Source organism: Bos grunniens, chromosome 11 (genome assembly GCF_055505025.1).
Source record: "Bos grunniens cultivar Pamir isolate PY7600 chromosome 11, Bosgru_T2T1.0, whole genome shotgun sequence".
Classification (NCBI taxonomy): domain Eukaryota; kingdom Metazoa; phylum Chordata; class Mammalia; order Artiodactyla; family Bovidae; genus Bos; species Bos grunniens.
Window position 1 is genome coordinate 45,360,475 of NC_141175.1, and position 25,581 is coordinate 45,386,055.

General features: G+C 39.1%; 1 protein-coding gene across 4 annotated transcripts in view; it reads left to right on the top strand.

Moving 5' to 3' along the window:
* Nucleotides 1-10,528: 10,528 nt before the first annotated feature.
* VPS54 (VPS54 subunit of GARP complex) overlaps nt 10,529-25,581 on the top strand; it is a 102,643-nt gene continuing 87,590 nt past the window's right edge. For all 4 annotated transcript variants that reach the window (XR_015136723.1, XR_015136724.1, XM_086326349.1 and 1 more), the window contains exon 1: nt 10,529-10,669. The gene's annotated coding sequence lies outside the window, so the exon portion shown is untranslated. The remainder of the gene's footprint in view (nt 10,670-25,581) is intronic.

Here is a 25,581-nt window from a genome sequence, read left to right on the forward strand (position 1 = left end):
GCTGAGGGGGTTTTTTCTGAGTGATGGCTGGTATTGAGTCATGTACCCAGTTGACGTAGAAGGTGGTCGGCCATTGAGAGGCCAACCATGGCTTCTGTTTCTCTGAAAAATGTATGGTTTCTAAATCACCCATAATTTCTCCTGGAAAAGTCTTAAAGAAATTTCTCCTTAACCTAGGGAACTTGTAAGTGAAAAAATTTTTTCTAATAAATGTTTAGCCATTCTTTCTTTTCATTATAGAATTACATATTTAAAAAATTATTCCATATAATTATTACTTAAAATACTCCAATTGTAAAATAAGGCAAGACTGTCATCTAATAATTTAATAGTTACTTACAAATATCCTGAGCCCTATAACATATCAGTTGCTGCTGCTGCTTCTGCTAAGTTGCTTCGGTCGTGTCCGACTCTGTGCGACCTGGTAGATGGCAGCCCACCAGGCTCCTCCCTCCCTGAGATTCTCCAGGCAAGAATACTGGAGTGGGTCACCATTTCCTTCTCCAATGCATGCATGCATGCTAAGTCCCTTGAGTTGCGTCCGACTCTGCGCGACCCTATGGACAGCAGCCCACCAGGCTCCTCTGTCCACAGGATTCTCCAGGCAAGAATACTGGAGTGGGTTGCCGTTTCCTTCTCCAAACATATCAGTGGCAAGCCTTGAAAAAACAATGGACTAATTGGTTACAAATTCTGCTTAATATATGGAAAAAAGTGGTTTATAAGCACTAGTCTGCCTTTATCTTCTGTTCATTATTTCAACAAGTATTTATTGAACTCTCAACTAGCACCAGGCATTGTTCCAAGTATGGGGAGGGGTAAAGTGATAAACAAAACAGATAAAACTCTCTGTTGTCATGGGGGAAGATAATAAATAAGTAAAATATATGGGTGGGTTATATGATAATAAAGACTAAGGAGAAGAAGTGGAAAAACACATAGGGCATGGTGTTGCAATAAGAAATATGGGTGTCACAGACTGTCTCACTGCGAAGGTAAGATCTGAATAAAGACCCAAAGGAGGTGAGCGAATTAACCATTTGGATACCTGGGGGAAAAGATTTCCAGGCAGAGGGAAGAGTAAGTGTAAATGCTCTTGAGGCAGGGTCATGCCTGGCATCCCAGGAACAGTGAGGAGCCCAATATGACCAGAGCAGAGTGAGAAATGGGGGGAGCAGGAGGAGATAAAGTTAGAGAATTAAGAGTGGTATGAGATCAACTAGGACCTTGTCAGGACTTTATCTTTTACTGTGAATGAGATAGAGCCACTGGCATGTTCTAAGCAGAGGAATGATATGACATGACATGACCTGATTTAAGTTTTAGCAAGGTCAAACTTGGAAGAAAAGTTATGACCAACCTAGACAGCATATTAAAAAGCAGAGACATTATTTTGCCAATAAAGGTCTGTCTAGTCAAAGCTATGGTTTTTCTAGTAGTCATGTATGGATGTGAGAGTTGGACTATAAAAAAAGCTGAGTGCTGAAGAATTGATGGTTTTGAAACTATGGTGTTGGAGAAGACTCTTGAGAGTCCCTTGGACTGCAAGAAGACCCAACCAGTTCATCCTAAGGAAAATCAGTCCTGAATATTCATCTTAAGGACTGATGCTGAAGCTGAAACTCCAATAGTTTGGCCATCTGATGTGAAGAACCGACTCATTGGAAAAGACCCTGATGCTGGGAAAGATTGAAGGCGGGAGAAGAAGGGGACGACAGAGGATGAGATGGTTGGTATAGCATCACTGACTCAATGTACATGAGTTTGAGTAAGTTCCAGGAGTTGGTGATGGACAGGGAAGCCTGGTATGCTGCAGTCCATGGGGCCGCAAAGAGTCAGACACGACTGAGCAACTGAACTGAACTGAACTGAAGGTCAAACTGATTATTATGTTGACAGTAAGCTGGTGGGGGACAAAGACTAGGAGACTTTTGCAGTAATCCAGGCAAGTAGGATCATTGCACTACATAACTCCAAGAAGCATCGTTCACCTGTTATGTCTGTGAATAGTGCTTCCTGTAATGAGCAGTATATAGTACAACAGCTGTAGTTTGTGGCCCATAGGCAAGATGTCTTGGACCAGGGTGGATGCAACGTGAATGGTGAGAAGTGTTCAGTCAAGATATATTTTGAAGATAGAACTAATAGGATTTTTTGACATGGTAGATGTGGAATATGAAAGAATCAAGTATGATTTCAAGGTCATCCATTACTTTCATGAATTATTATTTTTCATTAAACTAAATGCCATTTACTAAGGAGGAATAATTCATATTTATTTTTTAATTCAACAAACATTTATTGAAAGTCTACTTTGTAGTTCTTTGTTCCAGATTCTGTAGGATATTTGAAAAGTACAATAGCAGCAACAACAGGAAATCCTGTCCTGGAAACATAACTAGTTTGTTACACAAAGCCTCCATAGAGAAAAGAATCAGTACTGAATAGAGCAACATAAGAAAAAAATATTATAATGGGATGGGTTAGATACTATATATATAACTACTTCTCTAGGGAAATGGTCCAATTTGAAAATAATTTTACGTTTGTCAGGATATGGCCATATTTTTCACTGCTATATTCTACTATTTATTGCTAAGAATCAGCCTGCAATGCAGGAAACCTGGGTTCAATCCCTGGGTCAGGAAGATCCCCTGGAGAAGGAAATGGCAATCCACTCCAGTATTCTTGCCTGGAAAATTCCATGGACAGAGGAGCCTGGTGGGTGGGTTACAGTCCACTGGGTCACAAAGAGTCAGACACAAGTGAGTGGCTTTCACTTTCATTGCTATATTGCTCTTCAACAATTTATTAACTATTTTCTGATGTTAAAGGACTCATGTGTTTCCTGTTCCAAATGCAAATAGATACGCTCTATGGTTGACACCTGCTCCAGGAGGAAGTGTAATATATAAAAGACTTCATGGCTGAGGTAGGAATTGTCTGTTTCACATGCCCTTCTCTTACTGATGTCTTATATTACATTCCTCACAGGTTGGTTGAGAATTCAGTCTTGCCTTGGCCCCTAGTTCCTACTCGTCCAACTTCTGACTTGCAAATTTTCATACTTCTGACCACCTATCTTCCTTGCAGCCCTTTGGTTTACAAGAAATTCTGAGATCTTTTGACTTCTCATGCCTTACTTCACCCACTTCATTCATAGTCAAGTCTTGCTGATTCCTGTTCTGTGGTTTTCATTAACACAGCTTTCCTAATAATGATGAGATAGTAAAGATTATAATAATGGGTAGGATATCTAACATCTTTACGTACTGACTATGGGCTAGGCACTATGTGATGCTATTTAAATACATTTTAAATATACTTTAGGAGTTCTGGTGAGTGGGTACTATCATTATTCCAATGAGGAACTGAGCTTTAGAGAGATTAACATGCCTGAAGTAACTCAGCCAGAAAGTGGCAGAGCTAGGATGCAAACTCCAAGTGCATGAAGACTACTATGTAAACATGTCCTTCTGTACCATATGCATATTTAATATGATTCAGAGGGAGGGGGAAGCCAATCCCAACAAAGTTCTCTAAACTCTCAAAGCCTCCATGTTTAATAATTATCTTTCTAATATCATGGATTTATCCATTTTTAATTTTGCTTAGTTGAAGTTAGGAGATAACATTTTGCAATATAGTCCTATTTTTAAAGGTATTGATACTAGAGTTAGTTTTGTATGCCCCTAAGCACAGGTACTGATTTTATTTTCTAAGGCTCCAAAATCACTGTGGATGGTGACTATAGCCATGAAATTAAAAGATGCTTGCTCCTTGGAAGGAAAGCTATGACAAACCTAGACAGTGTTATTAAAAAGCAGAAACATCGCTTTGCTGACAAAGGTCTGTATAGTCAAAGCATGGTTTTTCCAGTAGTCATGTATGGATGTGAGAGTTGGATCATAAAGAAGGTTGAGCACTAAAGAACTGATGCTTTCGAATTATGGTGCTGGAGAAAACTCTTTGAGAGTCCCTTGGACTGCAAGGAGATCAAACCAGTCAATCCTAAAGGAAATCAGTCCTGAATATTCATTGGCAGCACTGATGCTGAAGCTTAAACTCCAATACTTTGGCCACCTGATGCAAAGAGCCAACTTGTTGGAAAAGACCTTGATGCTGGGAAAGACTGAAGGCAAAAGGAGAAGAGGGTGGCAGAGGATGAGATGGTTAGATAGCATCACTGATTCACTGGACATGAATTGGAGCAAACTCAGGGAGATAGTGAAGGACAGGGGAGCCTGGCGTGCTGCAGTCCATGGAGTCGCAAAGAGTTGGACACGAGTTTGTGACTGAACAACAGTAACAGACACAGGTATACACACACACATACACATACTCTGAACATAGGCTAACAAAGTAGCAACTGAAAGTAGAAATAACAATGGGAACTTCTAGTAGACCAAGATCAAAATTTAAAAAAGGAGGGAAGAGGAAGAAAACTAGCAAGTGTGTTTTGAGTCTTTCATGTTATTAGTTACTGTGTTAAAATGTTCATTTAATCCTTACAACTTTATTATTATCCTCACTTTACTCAGGAGAAAAATAAACTGCCAAGAAAATATTACTCCTAATTGGCAGATGAAGAAATAAAGGATTAGAAATTGAGATCAAAATCACATAAAGTGTCAAAGCAGAGCTGAAAACCCAGACTTAAATTACAAAGCCTGTCAAATTAATCACTGCAGGTGGTAGACAGATTCCAGGGTAGCCACATGATTCCCACTTCCTGATAGTCACAACTTTGTGTAATCCCCTCTTTTTGAATGTAAACAAAACTTGTGACTTGCATGGTGAAGATAGAATATCATCATGGTGAAGATAGAATATGATGCTAGGTGACTCTCTTTAGAGAGTTTAGAGACCCTCCTTGCTGTTTGGATGAAGTAATCAGCCATAGTGAGAAAACCTATATGGCAAGGAATTGCAGGAGGCCTCTAGGAGCTGAGGGCAGTCCTCAGCTAGCAAGAAACTATGGTTCTCATACAATCGTAAGAAAAGGAATTCTGCCAATAACATGCATCACCTTGGAAGCAGATTCTTCCCCAGTCAAAGCTCCAAATGAGAACACAGCCTGACTGATATTTTGATTGCAGCCTTATGAGACCCTGAGCACCAGACCAAGCTAGGCTGTGCCCAGACTCCTGATTCACAGAAACTAAGAATTGATGCTTTTGAACTGTGGTGTTGGAGAACACTCTTGAAAGTCCCTTGGACTGCAAGGAGATCCAACCAGTCCATTCTGAAGGAGATCAGCCCTGGGATTTCTTTGGAAGGAATGATGCTAAAGCTGAAACTCCAGTACTTTGGCCACCTCATGAGAAGAGTTGACTCATTGGAAAAGACTCTGATGCTGGGAGGGATTGGGGGCAGGAGGAGAAGGGGACGACACAGGATGAGATGGCTGGATGGCATCACTGACTCGATGGAAGTGAGTCTGAGTGAACTCCAGGAGTTGGTGATGGACAGGGAGGCATGGCATGCTGCGGTTCATGGGGTTGCAAAGAGTCGGACATGACTGAGCGACTGAACTGAACTGATTTTCATGGTAATCAAATGAAAATTTGGAATATCAGCATGAAAGATAAATGTAACAGGGCAGTTTAACAGAGTTAAATAATTGTTTCCAAAGTAATCAAGCAGCTGATTTAGAAGATACAAGCAATGATGATATATTGAAAAATTATATGAGTCAAACAATTATTGAGTGTATTATTATCACATGAGATATCATAACATTTCTGTTGCTTATCCACACATTTAGTTTTAATATCTTACACCATACTCAAAGTAAACTGGAAAGTTTTCCAATAGTCCCACATTAGATATGAAGATATTAAAACATAGTTTCAAGTTTTATCATGCTATAAATTGTGATTTAAAAACACTGTTACATCTTAGAATAGCTGAAACATGATGGATCAAATAATTCAGGGCATTGGAACAAAAAATCAAACCCTGATGAAATTACTACCAGCACTACTACTTTTAGTGCTTGAATGCATGTTGACTTTGTACCAATGGTAATTTATATTAATAGAAAAACACACAATGTAATTATACATATTTAGGGGCTTCCTTTCTTTGGGATTGGAATAAAAACTGACCTTTTCCATTCCTGTGGCCACTGCTGTTTTCCAAATTTGCTGGCATATTGAGTGCAGCACTTTCACAGCATCATTCCGATCACAAAGAAAGGCAATGCCAAAGAATGCTCAAACTACCGCACAATTGCACTCATCTCACATGCTAGTAAAGTAATGCTCAAAATTCTCCAAGCCAGGCTTCAGCAATATGTGAACCATGAACTTCCTGATGTTCAAGCTGGTTTTAGAAAAGGCAGAGGAACCAGAGATCAAATTGCCAACATTCGCTGGATCATGGAAAAAGCAAGAGAATTCCAGAAAAACATCTATTTCTGCTTTATTGACTATGCCAAAGACTTTGACTGTGTGGATCACAATAAACTGTGGAAAATTCTGAAAGAGATGGGAATACCAGACTACCTGATCTGCCTCTTGAGAAATCTGTATGCAGGTCAGGAAGCAACAGTTAGAACTGGACATGGAACAACAGACTGGTTCCAAATAGGAAAAGGAGTACGTCAAGGCTGTATATTGTCACCCTGCTTATTTAACTTCTATGCAGAGTACATCATGAGAAATGCTGGACTGGAAGAAACACAAGCTGGAATCAAGATTGCCAGGAGAAATATCAATAACCTCATATATGCAGATGACACCACCCTTATGGCAGAAAGTGAAGAGGAACTCAAAAGCCTCTTGATGAAAGTGAAAGAGGAGAGTGAAAAAGTTGGCTTAAAGCTCAACATTCAGAAAACTAAGATCATGGCATCCGGTCCCATCACTTCATGGGAAATAGATGGGGAAACAGTGGAAACAGTGTCAGACTTTATTTTTTTGGGCTTCAAAATCACTGCAGATGTTGACTGCAGCCATGAAATTAAAAGATGCTTACTCCTTGGAAGGAAAGTTATGTCCAACCTAGATAGCATATTGAAAAGCAGGGACATTACTTTGCCAACAAAGGTCCGTCTAGTCAAGGCTATGGTTTTTCCTGTGGTCATGTATGGATGTGAGAGTTGGACTGTGAAGAAGGCTGAGCGCCGAAGAATTGATGCTTTTGAAGTGTGGTGTTGGAGAAGACTCTTGAAAGTCCCTTGGACTGCAAGGAGATCCAACCAGTCCATCCTGAAGGAGATCAGCCCTGGGATTTCTTTGGAAGGAATGATGCTAAAGCTGAAACTCCAGTACTTTGGCCACCTCATGCGAAGAGTTGACTCATTGGAAGACTCTGATGCTGGGAGGGATTGGGGGCAGGAGGAGAAGGGGATGACAGAGGATGAGATGGCTGGATGGCATCACTGACTCGATGGACGTGAGTCTGAGTGAACTCTCGGAGTTGGTGATGGAAAGGGAGGCCTGGCGTGCTGTGATTGATGGGGTTGCAAAGAGTCGGACACGACTGAGCGACTGAACTGAACTGAGGGGCTTCCTAGTTGGCACAGTAGTAAAGAATCCACCTGCTAATGCAGGAGACACAAGGGACCAAGAGACGCAGGTTTGATCCTTGGGTTGGGAGATCCCCTGGACTAGGAAATGGCAACCTACTCCAAAATTCGTGCCTGGAGAAGTCTATGGCCAGAGGATCCTGGTGGGCTGTTACAGTCCATGGTGTTGCAAATAGCTGGACACGACTGAGTGACAGCATGTACATGAGTATGAGCTATAGAGTAAGTTAGAGAACTTGAATGGGTTTCCATTTGATAGGTTTAAGGTTTGCTATTTAGAAAAAGAGCTTCCCAGGTGGCTCAGTGGTAAAGAATCTACCCCAATGAAGGAACCTGGTGGGCTACAGTCCATGGGGTCCCAGAGTCGGACGTGACTGTGCACATACATTGTAGAGAAAAGAGGGGCTAGTGCTCGTATCTAACTAAACTGCAAAATTCTTTTTCTGATTGTTCCTACAACTATGTTCCCTTTCCCTTCTGTATTTATATTGGCATATGAAAGTATAGTTTCTGTCAAACAAGTCATTAAAAATGGTATTCACTAATTGAGAAACATGTTAGTCTCACAACTGCCCCATACACAAATACGTGCTGAGCATATAGCAAACATGACATAGGCCTTTCATAGGTGTTGCAGCATTAGAAAATTTGCCCATTCTCCATCTAATGAGAATATCTGACCCCGGTGACTATCACCATTCATAATTCTCAACAGGTTTAATAAAGATAATGCCAGATACACTGTTAGTAATAGGTTAGCTAAATATTGCCTTGATATTTGCTTCATTTGAGGGCAATAATGATTTCTATCAGTTATTCTTAATTTTCTGTGATCTGTGCTTTCTGGAAATTAATACTAATTACATATCTCTACACATTTGTTTTCAATTTGGCTTTTCTTTTTAATACTGCAATCATTTAAGGGATAACAGGTGAACATATTAATCGGAAATATACCTACTTCTAAATTAAATTCCTTATCCGGTTAAGAGTCTTTTGTTATGTTTTTGGCAAACCTGATTATCAGCATTTAGTTTTAGGTTTAGATTCATGATTATGAACTGTTCTGTGAATTAGTAAAAACAAAATCATGCTGGATCCCTGAAAGAACTCAGTGCAATACTCAACATGTATTTTCTTCCTATGGTTTGTTATCTACAAATGGATGATAAGGAAAGCAAACCTGTCTGTCTTGTGCTAGTGTCTGAGAGATACTTCATAGCTATTCTCTAACCCAAGTGCCAACTACAGCAACTTGGAATCTTTTTCTGAGCAAGGTCGGGTATAAGTGCAAATATTTTTTAAAACGCCAAACCACTGGGTATAAGGCAGCTTTTGAACTACTGTTGGTTTCCTGATGTGGTTTCAAAATATAAGAACTTGTTGCATCCATTTCATAGTATAATCTATGAACTGATTCTAGATTTAAAGTGAATTATTTTTCTCTCTGGCCTTTGGTGAAATTTGGTGAGTCTTTCTTGTGTAATGTATGTAACGTGTGTAATCTGGTTTTACCCAGGATTTAGGAGAGTTTATTATTTTTATAGTTAAATTTAGTTCATGTTGGAGATTATTGTTCTCATTCTCCTTATTACAAAATTGTAGAAAATTGAATTTAGAACAATATAAAGAATTTCCTCTCAACTATTTTTGTTTCTTCTCTATTGTCCTTCCCTTCCCCCAACTTTAGCTCTTTAGTGGGTAAAATAGTTATGTTTGCAGTTTTCAAAATGACTTCTTAGAAGTGAAACTGGAAACTTTTTTTTTCAATCTCCAACGGTAAGAGTTACATTTTCACTTTTGATTTGATAAAACACATGAAACACACTAGCTGATAAAATAAGCATTCAAAAGGCCCTTTTCTCTCTTTTAAAAAGTATCCTAACACATTCTCTTTCTTGTGGATTCTATTAACTGGATTAAGATCACCAGCCCTCCGAAACCAGGCTAAATTGGATTACTGTTGAGAATCATAGTGAGGAGGTATTAAATAATACACATGCACACATACACACTCTTCAAGTATTTCAATCAAAGCAGGAAGAACTGATTCCATGGCTAGAGAAGTGTGACAGGTGCGAGAGGAAGGCCTGGAACTTGGGCAAAACTTGGGATTTGGTGGGAGAAGGCCTCCATAGGGAGTGCACTGTTTCCAGAGTCCAGTGGATTGTTGGGGAGGGGGTGACCTTAAACCTTTCAAAGGACACTTAACCGGGAAACTCTGAACAGCCTTCACTTTAAAGGGGTGAAAGGAGAGGTGGAATGTTGTGGAAGTATCTGCTTTAATAGGTGCTGAGTGATTGAGGGATGTTTGGTGTCGGTTGGTCGAGGGCCACCCTGAGGGGTCGCGTACAGACCCGGGAAGGCGGCAAGCGGCACCTGGCTGCAGCCGAGAGCACCTGGGGGTGGGGGAGGGGTCGTAGGGAAAAGTCGAGTTCAGCGTGCGTTTCTGTCTCTGCCTGGGAAGTTATTAAAGATTAGAGGAGGCGCTGAGCGGCCGCGCGGGGTATTCCCCGCTCCGGGGTAACGCCGGCGGCGCCCGCTCCAGGTCCGGCCCTCTCCCGAGACGGCAAGCGCTCCCCCCGGCCCCGGCCGCGGCCTCCCGCCCCGGTGGAGCCGCGCGGTGGATTGTGGGCTGGGGGCTGCGGCGGCCTCGCGGCGGCCTCTGGCACTGTCTCCCCGGACCTAGCCAGACCGAGGCGGGCGGGCGGGGTGAGGAGAAGCAGTAGAGCAGGGAGCAGAGTCGCTAGGGGTAGTGGTCGCGGCGCGGCGGCGGCGGCGGCGGCGGCGGCTCCTCTGGAGGCCGGGGATGTGGGAGAGGCGGTGGCAGCAGCGGCGGAGGCGGCGCTGCGGACTCGGGGGAAACTGCTGGCTGACAGGACACCCGGGAGAGACGTGAGGGAGCCGCCGCTGCCGCCTCTCACCCCTGAGCGGAGCTGGGCTCGAGAGGGCGGCCCTGTGCTCCCCCGGCCGACGGGCCAGCCGGCGCGGGGCGGGAGCGGGAAGCCGGGCTCGGGCCCAGCCGGGCTCCGGGCGGCGGCGGCCGCGGAGCAGCAGCCTCGGCGCGACGTGGAGGCTTGGAGGCGGCGGCGATGCACTAGGCCTCGCTCTAGGGCGGCTGCCCGGGACCCGCAGGTAGGTGTCGGGCCGGCCCCACGCGGCCCCCAGCGCTTCGCGGCCCACTCTCGCCCCGACTTGCCGTGGAGGGAGGACAGAGACCCCACCCCCTCTGTCTCCTCCCAGGCCCAAGCCGGCGGAGTTTCGGTCACAACTGACCAGCGCCGAAGCTTCCATTCCTCCCGGCCACCACCTCCTCCTCTTCCTTCTCACTCTCCCGCCGGGATCCGGGCCGGCAGCTGTACTCTTCGCCCCTAGCCCGCGGCTGCGACGCCGCTCTCGCCGCTCTCGCCGCTCTCGCCCCTCTCGCCCCTCTCGCCCCTCTCGCCCCTCTCGCCCCTCTTGGTATTTCGGCTGTGGAACTTCCACCACCCTCCTTAGACGCTGCCCCCAAACTTTCCCTTTCTTTTTCTAGCCGGGCCCTTAACCTGCTTTTTGATCCTACTGGAATAATTTAAATTTAAAAAGTCATTTTTTCTTCCTGGAGATGGCCAGCCCAGAAAATAACTCGGTGTTTTGCAGTTTGGCAGTTTAGCTCGCAATCATTTTCTTCAGTAGTTAATTTTCTTCAGTTATACATCTTCCCGTCTCTGCATTGATACAAAGGCAGGCCTTAACCTGCTCTCCTGTTGTTGACAGGGGAACTTTTGCCTGCCCATTATGATTAACACTTGGTCTGTCCATGTGCTGAGTTTGGGATGGTATTTTTAGAATTTTGGCTGACCCGGGTTGCAGTTTGTTTTTAAGAGTTCCCCATTAACTAGATTTATTTTGATCTTTATTTAGGCTCTCTTTACTTTCGAAGAATTCAGTTGGAATGTTTTTGTGTTTTATTTTTAATTGGTTCTGTGTCTGATTTGTCAAACCCCAGGGCAGTCTTAATAGTAAATGCTTTAAAAAGGCAAGTGATGTCATGATAGTGTACTGAGAAATGTTATTGTGGTAACTTAAATTGCAGATTTTGACGGACATTCTGGTTGACTTTTATATCTGATGTTCTATTTGGAAAAGTAGCTTGAGAGCCTTAATGACTTCTAAGATGAAATGATGGGATTTGTTTGATTGCAGTCAGATTCTGATTTCCTGGAAATAGGTATTACTTGATTGTTCATAGTTGTCATCATTGCTTATGATAGGTTTTGATAAAAATCAATGTGTGCAAATTTTGGGTGCTTGATAGTTATGGTCTAAGGGATTAGATGTTTGCGATTTTATTGTGATTTGGCTATTTTAAAATGATACTGTCTTAATTTTAGAATTATTGCGTTATCAGGACAGACATTACAACCTGAGGATCACTTTTAAAAGAAATTAAAAATATCTCTATGGTTTTCTTTACAAAGAGTGAACTACAACAAAACTGTAAAGACTGTCTTTGTTCTGTTGTTGATGATGATATTAATATATTTTGGTTTTAGAGAGGTTTTGACTTTTCACTTTCATGCATTGGAGAAGGAAATGGCAACCCACTCCAGTGTTCTTGCCTGGAGAATCCCAGGGACAGGGGAGCCTGGTGGGCTGCTGTCTATGGGGTCGCACAGAGTTGGACACGACTGAAACGACTTAGCAGCAGCCGCAGAGAGGTATTGTTACCCTAACATTTGGCTTTCTGAAATGTTTTTCATTGCATTTAAGTTATCCAGAGTTTATTAGGAAAAGATGATTAAATTTGTATTTATTTTCTGGAAAAGTTAATTTCTGGATAGGTATTAAGTTTTTATGTCAGAATTAAAATCAAATCTTACACAACTCTTGAAATGGGAAACTTTGCAGAATTTGTTCTTAATCACATTCCTTTCCTATCAATAAGAATTGATTAAAATTCTTTTTCTGCTTTAAGCTTTTTACAATATTTATTGAGTAGGGTACACTTATTTAAAGTGTTAAATTCGTCCATTTTTAGGTAATTTACATAGTTGTGCAACCATTACCATAATCTAATTTTAGAACATTTTCATCACCCCAAAAAGAAACCTCTGCCCATTAGCAGTTACTCCCCATTCTCCCCACTCCACCCTACCCCCGGACATAGGCAACCACTAATCTACTTTCCATCTCAATATTTGCCTGTTATGGTTCACTCATATATACAGTATTACTCCCTGAAAAATTTTTCTTTTAAAATTAATTTCCACGTTTAAAATAGTTTGAGTCAGGCAATAATCAACTGATCACTGGTATTAAAAAGTGATATTTTAAACAGTTGACATCCTGTTTGGTTGTATTCATCATAGATTACTACTGGAGAAAGAAAAGTTAGCATGAATGACTTCAGTGATCTGAGGAGGTGGTTTAGTCAGCTGGGAGTCAGTAAGTAAAAGTTGAAGGAGTGTTTTTGCCATTGGATATTAGAGTTGAAAAGATCTTAAAGGTCATCTGCTTACTTCTACTTCCTTCACAAATAGATGGCAGGAACCAGATGAGGAAATCTGGAGTGGAAGCTTGAATCTCTAGGGCACATGATTTAAGAACCACAGTGTTACCATGTAAAGCAAGAAATGGGGATTTGCGAGTTAGAACTGTTAAGATATTATGTATAAGTATGTACGTACATATGGATGTATGTATTTGACATTTTACTAGCAGAGTAGTGAGAGAACTGGACATTTCCCCATCTTTGGGATGGAGGGAGGAAGGGGACGATACATGTGATTCATATTACAAAATCCTATAAAATGCTTTAAGCTAAAGGAAGATAGCATATATATTATTTAGGTATCTTTTTGTACTGTTACCATCTTAATTTTTAAAAAATCCACATTTTAGAAACACAATTAAAAAAAAATTATACAGGGCTGGTTGGAGGCCTCTTTTTTTCAAGACCTAGGACCCTAACTTTTAAATCAGTGGTTCTCAAAGAGGGGCAGTTTTGCCCTCCGAGGGATATTTGGAAATGTCCAAAGACATTTTTCATTTCACAGCTGAGGGTTGGATACTGTTGGCCTCTAGCCAGGGATGTTGCTAAATATCTTATAATGTGCAAGACATATCCCATTCCACCCTGCCTCCCCCCAGCCTCCTGACACACACAACAAAGAATTATCTGACCCTAAATATCAGTAATGTTCTAATCCTGTGGTTTGCATGATTCTGGTAAGGGCCTGAGCTAATGTTCCTGACTTCCACCAGATGGGAAAATATTCTCATTGGGCTCTGTTTGGTGGGTAAGGTTAAACTTTAGGTCCTCTGGCAATTCTCTCTCTTTGTAAGAGGAGGCAGTGAGGGAAGAATCTGTGACATAATGCAGATACTTTTTTAGTCTGCTTAGTTGTCTTCAAATCTGAAGTAAAAGAATTGATTTTCTTTCTGAAAATGGCAGCCTTATTTTATTGCAGATTTGAGCTATTATGTTTTGAATTGTTCATTACTGGTACATAGGTTTTTGAATTTAAAATAGATAAATAGTGTTTTCTTTACCTAGATTATTTTTTTTTCTGGTAGCTTCAACTGCCAAGGAAGCTGTGTTTTAATTAATTAATAATGTATATTATGATATAGAAAAATTCAAAGCTTACTCATGAATCTCATCTTTTTTTCTTATTGGCCCCGCTTTTTGAAAAAATTATTTCTTTTTGGTTGTGCTAGTCTTGATTGCTGCATGCAGGCTTTCTCTAGTTGCAGTGAGCAGTTCTACTCTTCATTGTAGTTCGCAGGCTTTTCACTGCAGTGGCTTCTCTTATTGTGGAGCTTAGGCTCTATGTGAACAGGCTTCAGTAGTTGCAGAATATGGGCTCAGTAGTTGTGGAGCATGGGCTTAGTTGCCCCAAAGGCATGTGAGATCCTCCCGGACCAGGGATCGAACTGGTGGCTCCTGCATTGACAGGCAGTTTCTTTACCACAGTGAGAGTAAAAAGTGAAAGTGTTAGTCATTCAGTCCTGTCCGACTCTTTGCCACCCCATGGACTGTAGCCTGCTAGGCTTCTGTGTCCATGGGATTCTTCTGGCGAGAATACTAGAGTGGATAGCTGTTCCCTTCTCCAGGGTTCTTCCTGACTTAGGGCTCGAACCTGGATCTCCTGCATTGTAGGCAGGTTCTTTAACATCTGAGCCACTGGGGAAGCCCACTTTACCACAATACCACCAGGGAAGTCCTAGGCCTCACTTTTGACTCTTATTTAATTTCTTTGTAGCAAGTTTAATTTGGTGATGAAAGGAGATTGAAAAGTTGGAATCACTTTTGTTATTTACCAGCCTTATGACTTTATTAGATAAATTACCCAATCTTTCTGAGCCTCAGTTTTCTCATCTATAAGGTAGGAATAGCAGTAATTTTGGTATTTTAAAGTTATTGTGAGAATTAAATGAGGTAATATGTTAAGATGCTATGTCAGCTATAAAATACTATATGAGTTAGTTACTGTACCTGAAACTAGTATAATGTTGCATGTTAATTATGCTTCAATTAATAAAAAAAAAAGAGTTACTTGTTTCAGAGGATTCAAATTAGAAAGGGATATAGATGGTGCTGAAGCAAGAATACAGAAAGCAAGGCAGAGAAGTAACTGCTGAAAACCTCTCTAGGGAGAAGAGAGTTCTAAAAATATATTGATAACAAACTAGTGAAAGAACTAGTCAGTTCAGTTCAGTCACTCAGTCATGTCTGACTCTTGGCAGGCCCATGGACTGCAGCTCGCCAGGCTTCCCCATCAATCACCAGCTCCCTGAGTTTGCTCAGACTCAGGTCCATTGATTTGGTGATGCCATTCAACCATCTCATCCTCTGTCATCCCCTTCTCTTCCTGCTTTCAATCTCCCAGCATCAGGGTCTTTTCCAAAGAGTCAGTTCTTCACATCAGGTGGCCAAAATATTGGAGCTAGTATTATCACCATAATTTGAAGCTCTTTGACCTAGGGGCAGACTGACTTCCTTCAGTAGCACCTGAGGGCATCACCATTACAACATAATATAAAACAGGTTATTAAAATGGTGAAATTGAGTTATCAAGGAAAGATTACCTTGTTTTCAAAATATGCTGTTTGAAAAGCCATAAAAAATGTATAATTTAAGAATTAAAAACTTCAGAAGTGCCTTATACAAAGAGTTTTGACCTTACCAAGGGTAAACTATAGTTATCCTGGATCATTTCCCTTATTAGGAATAATCCCTTCTGCCTTCATTTATTATTCATGCCTTCCTTTTTTCTAGAAGAATTTTTCTACCACTGGTAATTGCTCTTCACATGTGAGGATTCAATTGAAGACATAGGGGTTTTAAACCTATCCACTATTTGTAAAATCTCATTTATTTCTAGATTTGTTTCTTTATTATTTTTCAGCATCTTTTTTTATACAATAAAGAAATGTTTTGATTTTTCTGTATGTTTGGTAGTTCATTGTTGTGCATTTAGAGTTGGATTAACTGAAATACTTGAAATGAATGGGGAGAAATGTAATCTTAGAATTTTGTTAAACTGGTCAGTTTTCCTTCACAATCATACAAAAGTAAAACTGCAGATAAAACAGAGTTCCAGCTGTCCAGTGAGATTTTTTTGGACAGCATGAGGGTAGAATGGTTGGAGATAGTATTCAAAATAAGTCATGTTGTGGTATTGGTAGGATTTTTTAAAAAGTATGGTGAACTTTAATGGGAACCCACTTCAGTATTCTTGCCTGGAAAATCCCATGGATGGAGGAGCCTGGCAGGCTGTAGTCCATGGGGTCGCAAAGAGTCGGACATGACTGAGCGACTTCCCTCTCACTTTCACTTCATGGTGAACTTAAAAAATTGTAGGGGGTTCCCTGGTGGTCTAGTGGTTAGAATTCCAGGCTTTCATTGCTGTGACCCAGGTTCAGTTATTGGGGAACTGAGATCCTGCAAGCCACAGCTGGTATGGCCAAAAACAAAAAACAATCAGATTGTAGAGAGTGGGGGCAAATTTTCATGTCATAAATGCTACTGATTTGAATAATTTATATTCAATTAGTTAGCTTTTTGATTAAAACTAAGTTCAGAGATTGGGTGTTTGTGTATGAATATTGTGGTAATATGTCATGTTTTATAATGTTTTTTCTCCTATGGAGTGAATAATTTTGAAATCATAATAGTTATCAAGAAAGTTTGTGACCTGGTTTGTTTTGTTTTCTTTTTCAGTTTGGCTAAATAAAATCCTAAGCTATAGCAGTGTCAGTTGGAATGGAGAGCAAGGGCTGGATTTCTGATTAAGAGTAGAATTGGTGTGGAAATTGAAGATTGTAGAGAGGTCAAAGAGTTAAATTGGCCCTATTTGTCATTAGCTTGGTAAGCTAGATAGAGAAGGAAGGTAGAGAAGGGTGGATGAAGATAGTGAATTTAAGTTTTGGATGTCTTGAATTTTAGGTGTCTCTGAGAGTTGCAGGTAAAGATACGCCCAGTAAGCAGTTACAAATTTGGGTATGGACTACTGACAAGCAGTTAGAGAAAATATGAAATCTGTCTAGTTTTCTCCATCTTCTGTACTGTTATCTGAGTTGAGGCTGTTGTCATCTCTCACCTACATTATTACAACTTTCCTATTTCATCTCTTCTAGTCTTAGTCCTCTCCAGTCCATTTTTAGTGTTACAATCAGTGATCTTTCTTAAGGGAAAATTTGATTATATCGTTCCTCAGTTAATTTATTTCTGTGATTTTCTTTTATCCTCATGATGAAATCCATATTCCTTATTGCTTTAGCAAATTTATAAATTCATTTAAGTTCTTTTCCCAATTTATCTCTCGAGTCTAGTGGCTCTCCACAACTCCCTGTTCCCCTTAAATAAACAGATTGAATTACTTGTGATTTCTGACAGTAGGCTCTCTCTTCCCTCCAAACTCTTGTACTTACTATTCCGTATTCCTGAAGGGTTCTCCTTATCACACTCTTTTCCCCCTTCATCTATCTGACTCGTTTCTGCTTATCTTCAGTTCTTAGTAAGCCTTCATTGGTCCATTGATTCATATTATTATTACTGAAAAGTTTTAAACTCACAAAAAAGTCAAAAGAATAGTAGAATGAACACACACACCTTTTGCCAAACCTGGTAACAGGATATGGATATTACAATGCTTCATTCTTAATACTTAAGCATGTATTTCCCAGTTACAGGGACATTCTCTTATATAACCACAATACCACCATGATACCTAGTAATATCAACAATTGCTCAATAACATTATTCAACATATGGTCCATACTTAAATTCTCCTATTCGTTCCAAAATTCTTTATAGATTTTTTTCTCCCTTTAGTGCAAGATTCGGTCAAGAGTCATACGTTGCATTTGGCTTCTGTGTCTCTTCAGTCTTTCTCAGTCTGGACTAGTCTCATTGTCTCCCTTTCTTCTTGGGTTTAGCGTTTGAAGAGTGGAGGTGTTTGTCCTCCATATTCTGAATTAGTCTTTTTTTTTAATGATTCGATTCTGATAGAATATTTCTGATGAGAATACAAAACAGGTGATATATATATACCTATCACTTTATCACATTAGGAGACACCTAATACCAGGCTGTCCTCTGTTGGTGACTCCAGCTTGATCATTTGGTAAGAACTGACAGATCTCTACTGTTTAATACATGATTGACTTTGTGATACTTTGTGGCCATGTAAATATCATGTTCCTAACAATCTTTTAAACTTATGGTTTTAGCATCCCCGTTAATGACCTTTGCTTGGATCAGCCATTGCATTGGAACATTACAAATAGTGATATTTCTAATTCTTTCATTCTGTCTACATTTATTATCTTCGCTGACTTTTGAGAGCAGTGAGAGCAGGAATGCTGAATATAAGCAACTGAATTTAGAAATCAAGTCATTTCTCACCTTTTCCAGAGCCAAGTAAGTAGTGAAGATGAAAGATGGATTGCTAAGGAGGTAGACAAGAAAGAGAATAGAAGTTTGCCAGGGAAGAGAGAGAAGACGAATTAGCTTGAATAGATAGAGCTGAAGGAAAGAACTTTAGTACTTGACTTTTTTTTTTTTTTTGATGAATTGATGAAATTGACAATAGGAGAGTCAGGAAATAATTCATAGATCAAGGTCTTGGAGTGGAGAAAGATGAGATCAAGAACAGCAGTTTGGGGATTGGCTCTGGAAAAGAGTAGACATCTTTTACTGTACTCAGAAAGTTTAGGAGTTGTGTATAGGTGAGAATTAGGTATGTTAGGGTATGAATAGAGAAGGCAATGGCACTCCACTCCAGTACTCTAGCCTGGAAAATCCCATGGGCAGAGGAGCCTGCTAGGCTGAAGTCCATGGGGTCGCTAAGAGTCCGACACAACTGAGCAACATCACTTTCACTTTTCACTTTCATGCATTGGAGAAGGAAATGGCAACCCACTCCAGTGTTCTTGCCTGGAGAATCCCAGGGATGGGGGAGCCTGGTGGGCTGCCGTCTGTGGGGTCGCACAGAGTTGGACACAACTGAAGCTACTTAGCAGCAGGGTATGAATGGAAGAAGTCATATCTGAGGACTTAATTTTATTGATATGTGGTAGATAGTTACTTTTTGAGCATGAGATTGGAGGTAAGCTAGGGAACATTAAAGTAATGAAGTTTGTTATAAACACTGTGGGGACTGGGAAAGCAAAGTGCTTGAGGATAAATAAGTGAAAGGACTGCTGAGCAGAACCTCATTTGAGATTGGAACTCATAAATGTATAATCTGCATGTTTTACATAAATTTTCTCTGGCTGTGTTCTGCAGCCAGGAACAAAAGCAAAGACAGATTGTATTGAAGATGGATGAGCAAGGAGAAAATTAAACATGCAAGGGAGACTGTTGAAGTTATTGACCATGAGATCCAAGCTAAGCAGAGAAGCTTGTAAGGCAGAACTGGGCTAAGAGACCCAAACAGTGGAGAAAGGTATAGAGGTAATACCAAGCAGTAATTCATTAAAATGCTATTTCATTGTTGGTTTGGGGTTATAGTACTAATGAACTCCATAGTTACAGTTACTTACTTTATACCTCAAACTAACATTTAAATATTTTCATTCTTGAATCACTTACTGACTCACTGCAGATGAGTTTCTAGCTATTTTGCTTTATTTTTCTCTCTAAAAAATTTTTTAACAGCATAATCTTTATTATTTTTTATAGAGTACATACTTGTTTAGATTACTTGAAGACCCTTCCCTTCAAGGACCTAGATAAAATATATAGTTTACTAATAAAGATAGACTTAACACTAGATTATTTTTACTCTAGAAAAAAGCAAGGCAGGGTAACCTAAACAGTGGATAAATCCTAGTGTCATTTTTGTCCTTCTTGAGAATACTGCTGCCGCTGCTGCTGCTAAGTCGCTTCAGTCGTGTCCGACTCTGTGCGACCCCATAGATATCAGCCCACCAGGCTCTCCTGCTCCTGGGATTCTCCAGGCAAGAACAAATGAGTGGGTTGCCATTTCCTTCTCCAATGCATGAAAGTGAAAAAGTGAAAGTGAAGCCGCTCAGTCGTGTCCGACTCTTAGCGACCCCATGGGCTGCAGCCCACCAGGCTCCTCCATCCATGGGATTTTCCAGGCAAGAATACTGGAGTGGGGTGCCATTGCCTTCTCCGTCTTGAGAATACATTAATAGTAATTTCCTTTTAGCAACTACTTTCAAGGTAGGGTAGATTATATAGAGTTTATTTTAATTTTACTATTTTTGTAGACATGTTAATAAGTGTCTACTGATTTACATATTTTAGACATTTGTATTCTCCAGTAACTTTGAATGAGTGATTTTAGGATTTGTTACTCTTTGGCCAAGACACCAAGAATAGAATACTATGTTCTTATCTGATTCACTCTGACAAAACTTCACTAGTAATACAGTAATATCAATGCCCTAAAGGAGTAAAATAAAGCATCCAAGTTATATTTTGTTTACATTCAACTTTTTATATATTAGAGACAGATTTTTCACAGTACAGTTATATCATTCAGTTCCAGGCTTATGAACCTTAATTTCAGTGGCTGCTATAGTATTTTTTTTTTTAGCATATTGTATGATAGATGCTGGGGGAAAAAGACATTGTTTTTATTTTTAATAACATCTAGATTTTTAAAATGTATTTATATTGTATTTTGAGGATATTTGTGATTTTATTCCTAATAAGAATGTCACACATTAAATATTACTTTATTTTATAGCCATTTAAGAATATGTAAATTTAATATTGTAAATATTTATATCTTATCCTTCCAGACAAGATTCTCTTTTATTGTTCCTTTTTGTCACTAAATCAAAAGTAAATAAGGAACTTAAGGAAACATATATTTAGAATTTCCTGCACGGCACAGGGTCTCATAAATGTCAAATGGGAGTGTAAGGAAAAAGCAAATTAGATTAGCACAACTCTGTTCTTATTTTCTGTGTTTCTTTAGTTTCAACTTGATTTCCCTCAATTTAGAAATACTGATATGTGCAGGGAAAAAAAAACACTCTAATGTCCAACCAAAGATAGATTTGATAAAAATTATTAGAGATTATTTTTTAATCATAGTAAATTTAAAATATCTCAAATATGTGATATTCTAAGAAACACTTGGAACAACACTTTTGGAATTTTAAGAGCTAATTTCTGGTTAATGGTATAGTTAAGCTTCTTTCCTTCAGCTAAAATGAAAATAATATACTTCTCCACTGTGTAAGATTTATCATCTGACAGAGTCTAGTTTAATCATAATTTTTAAAGTAGCTAAGTTATAAAATATTATATATCATGTATATTATTGCTTACAGTGATCTCAATAATGAAGCTAACTATTAAACATAAAGATTTGAGCTTTCAAAAAATACTAACCAATTAATGCTGTCATATAAATAAGTACTTGTCTTCTCATGTTGGTGACCCATTGTAACATATTTATCCCTCATTGCAGCTCAGAAATTACCCTTTTGCTTAGAAAAATGGTAAATTATACTAATGAAAATGTATAGTGTCTTTTTCCTTAAGTAATAATTTTCTACCCATTTCAGTTTTATAAAATTATTTGAAGCGAAAACTGCCCTAAAAATAGTCCTTAAAAATTATCAAAGATATTAATTATTGTTGCCATTTATTTTTAATATAAGATGGACTTAATAATTGGTGCTTTGGGGACAGAGATATAGAATTTAGAATCAGAAGATCTGAGTGCAAATCACATCTTCACAACTAACTAGCTAAATGGTGTGAAGCCAAGTTACTCTTGAACCTGTTTCTCTATCACAGAATAGGGATCACTGATTCATTCATTTATGGATTCATTCAGAAGTGTTTTTCTTGCAAGGTTGTTAGCAGGACTGGCAAAATCATATAAATGAAACTAAGCAATTATGGACCATATAGTGTTTAGTAATTATTATTGTTATTATTATTGTTTTTCTGTTGCTTCCCTCTCCCCTGCCATCCTTCCTTATTTCATGGATAACATATTTTCATTGCCCTTTTGACCTTAGGACTTCAGATAATTTTCAGAACTAGTGGTGGGAGTGAGGCAGTCCAGGTTCATCCAAGTCCCAGCTGATCTCCCTGCACATCATCAGTAAGGGCATTAGGCAGAAGAGTAGTGTGGAAGGCAACTCTTCTGGATCAGCTTGCTCATTTTTTTACTGTTGCCTGACAAAGTCCTGTTTTTCTCAAAGTAGGGCGTAGCCCAAGGTACCTCATAGTCTCTGAGTATAACTATTCAGTATCTTTTCTGCTTCCTCTTCTCCATCCATTCCATCCCATCCCCCTAAGAATCTAATTCTTCCTTCTCTCTCGTCTCCTTTTTCCACCACTTTTTCTTATTTCTTTTAATCTCACCTCCAGTTGATTTCTTGCTGTTTGCCTGTAGATGTGCTCGTCTCCCATGGCCTAAAAAATTCTTGCTCAACTCTTAATTGCTTTTCTTTCATCATCAAAAACATGTTGATATTGTTGCCTTTGTTACTTCATCATTTACTTAACCTCTTGTGGTATGGTTTCTGCCCCAAACTTTGTCCTAAAACTGTTCTAATCCATCGTCCTTTCTGAAGTTAAAAACCTCCTTGACCTCTCTCTGCAGCATGTTCACACTACTGTTCATACTTTCCTTCTGGACCCTTCTCCCTTGGCTTCTGTAGGATGATTTTTCTGACACTTTCTCCCTCACCTCTTACGTGTATTTGCCCCGCTCCTTGCTCTGAGCTCTCATTAGCCCTCTTTTTCGGCACTTTCTTCCTTTGTAATGTTACTTTCCTGTGACTAGAATTATTTATTATTCCTGTAATGTGATTGAACTAGGAACGGTGATGCAAAATTCAGGGAAGCGGGATTCTGTTTACTACAAGAGATATTTTTTTCCTAAAACAATTATAGTTGCTTTGTAGTAGTAATCTGCTTTTGAAGCAGTCACTTCTCCATTACTGACGGTTTTCAAATGGAGGCAGAGAGAACCCGAGTAGAAAGGATTCATATATTGATAAACAGTTGAGACAGATGATCTTTTAAAGTCTAGTCCAACTATCTCATCCACTCCACTTCAATGGATTGAATTTTGACCATTATTAAATGTCTTCCAAAAATAGTTTTTCTAGCTTCTGTGCCTCATCATCCCTCTTCTTTCTCACAAACAGTTTTGCTTTTATTTTATCAAAAATTGCTAAAGTTTCATCTTTATTTTCCACTACTCTTTTTTTTCTTTCCTTTGACTGGCATGGCTTTGAGGACCACCATTGCTTTGACCACTTTTCTGATAGTAAATTCTATCTGCCCATATTGGTTTGCTTCCTCCACCTCAAACTAGAGGCACTGAAGCAATGGAGGAGGTTTGGAATCCTAAACTTTAATTTTAAAACTTTGTATGGCAACGGAGAAGGCGATGGCACCCCACTCCAGTACTCTTGCCTGGTAAAACCCATGGACGGAGGAGCCTGGAAGGCTGCAGTCCATGGGGTCTCGAAGAGTCGGACATGACTGAGCGACTTCAGTTCCACTTTTCACTTTCATGCATTGGAGAAGGAACTGGCAACCCACTCCAGTGTTCTTGCCTGGAGAATCCTAGGGACGGGGGAGCCTGGTGGGCTGCTGTCTATGGCATCACACAGAGTTGGACACGACTGAAGCGACTTAGCATGGCACAGTCCAAATGTTAAGGCTTAAGATGTTTATGATGATAAATAGTAGTAGTGCAATTATTTGTTGAATGTCTACTACGTGCCAAGATTTACAAAGATTATATAAATTATATTTCATTTAAATGTTAAAACATTGCTATGAGGAAGACACTGTTGCTGTCACATTTTACAAATGAGGAAACTGAGAGCAGCGTAAGAAAGTTGTCAAAGGTCACACTACTAATAAATGACAGAGGTCTAACTCACTTTATGGTCAGTTTTCTTAACCAATATATTATACTGTGTTACAGGAAAGATAAAAATCTAGAATCAAATTTTAGGATGTCAGGTAATGTTATACAAACAAGGTAACATATTTTTGACTTAGATTTTTAGATTGTTTTGAACATGAACTTATAAGAAACATTATTAGTGGCTTGTTTGTGCTTACATCTTTTTCCATGATATTCATTTGTTCATTCATTCATTGAACATTCATCTATGATAGGTGTGGTATAGAAAGATGAATGAAACAAGTATAATTTTATGATGTAGTGAGAAAGACAGGAAATAAGCAGGTAAATAATCAGTTATAATTTGAGAAAGTACTATAAAGATGACAAACCATAAGGCTAGTAGTAGAGAGTAACCAGGGTGTGTGTGTTGGATGGGGGATAAGGTAAGAGGAGGAAGTACTTAAATACGATGATCAGGAAAAACCTGCTATTTACCATCATTAACATTTTGTCATATACCTTTTCATACATTATATATACGGTTTTGTATCAAAATGAGATTGTACTATGTATTCTGTTTTGTAATCTTATAATTGAGTCTCTTGAAACAATAACCTTTGTGTGTTAATTTCCTCACCTATTTCACTCCAACCTCTGCATTCTGCTTCCACCCCCGCTATTGGACTTGACATTGCTTCCCAATGTGATGTGGTTACTTCCTAATTGCCAAATGTAAAGGAGGTTTTTTCCCTTAGTATTAATATTTTATTTGTGAATTCTGAGCTGATTTTTCTTCCCTTTTTCCTTCTACCTTCTTTGATATTCCTTCTCTTCTTTATCACAAGCTTTTCTTTATATCTTTCTTTCTTCAGAAATGTTGTTGGAATCCCCTTAGATACTGTACTTGGCCCTCCTTACTAATACTCTTTTGGAATGATGTATCATCAATTCAACACCAGTGTCTTAAGTCTATAATGGCTCACCACAGTCTTGTGGATTAAGTCTAAACTCCATTGTCGAATTGCATGCAGCTTAAGGAATATTTATTTTTTATCTAAAGAAGAAAGAAGTGGACTTTTACTAATATTTGTTATGAAGTTTGATACCAACATCTTCAATCAGTCCACATGTTTATTTATCAGATAGTCACATTATATAGATAAGTGAGTAAGCTCAAGGGATTAACAGTAGTATCCTTCACTTAGTTTATCCTTCTGATGTAATAGCCTTTTATGAGTAGTTAATTAGGTTTACAAATTATGTTATCTAGTTTTAAATAAACCAACTCTTACAAAATGTTCAATAACTCCTCTAGTTACATCTTGGATAAATACTAATAATGGAACCACAGTAAATAACAAAGCACAGAGTTGGATTTTTCTACTCTTAATACAAGCTTTTCCATAGCCATATATTAAAAGTACAAAAGAGCTGTCAAGAATGTGTTAAACTCAAGAATATGTTATGTATGTTTTTATTAACCAAGAAGAAAAAGCATTCCAAACTTGCTAATTTTTTTTTTTTTTTCAGAAATGGCATGTGACTTGACAATAATATGTAACCAGACAGAATGAAATACACACAGACAGACAGACATATTAAATCTGTCCCCACAGGGTATTTTTGTTTGTTTTTAAATAAAAAAGTTTTATATATAAAATTTTATATGTAAAGTATAGTGAAAAAATAGAG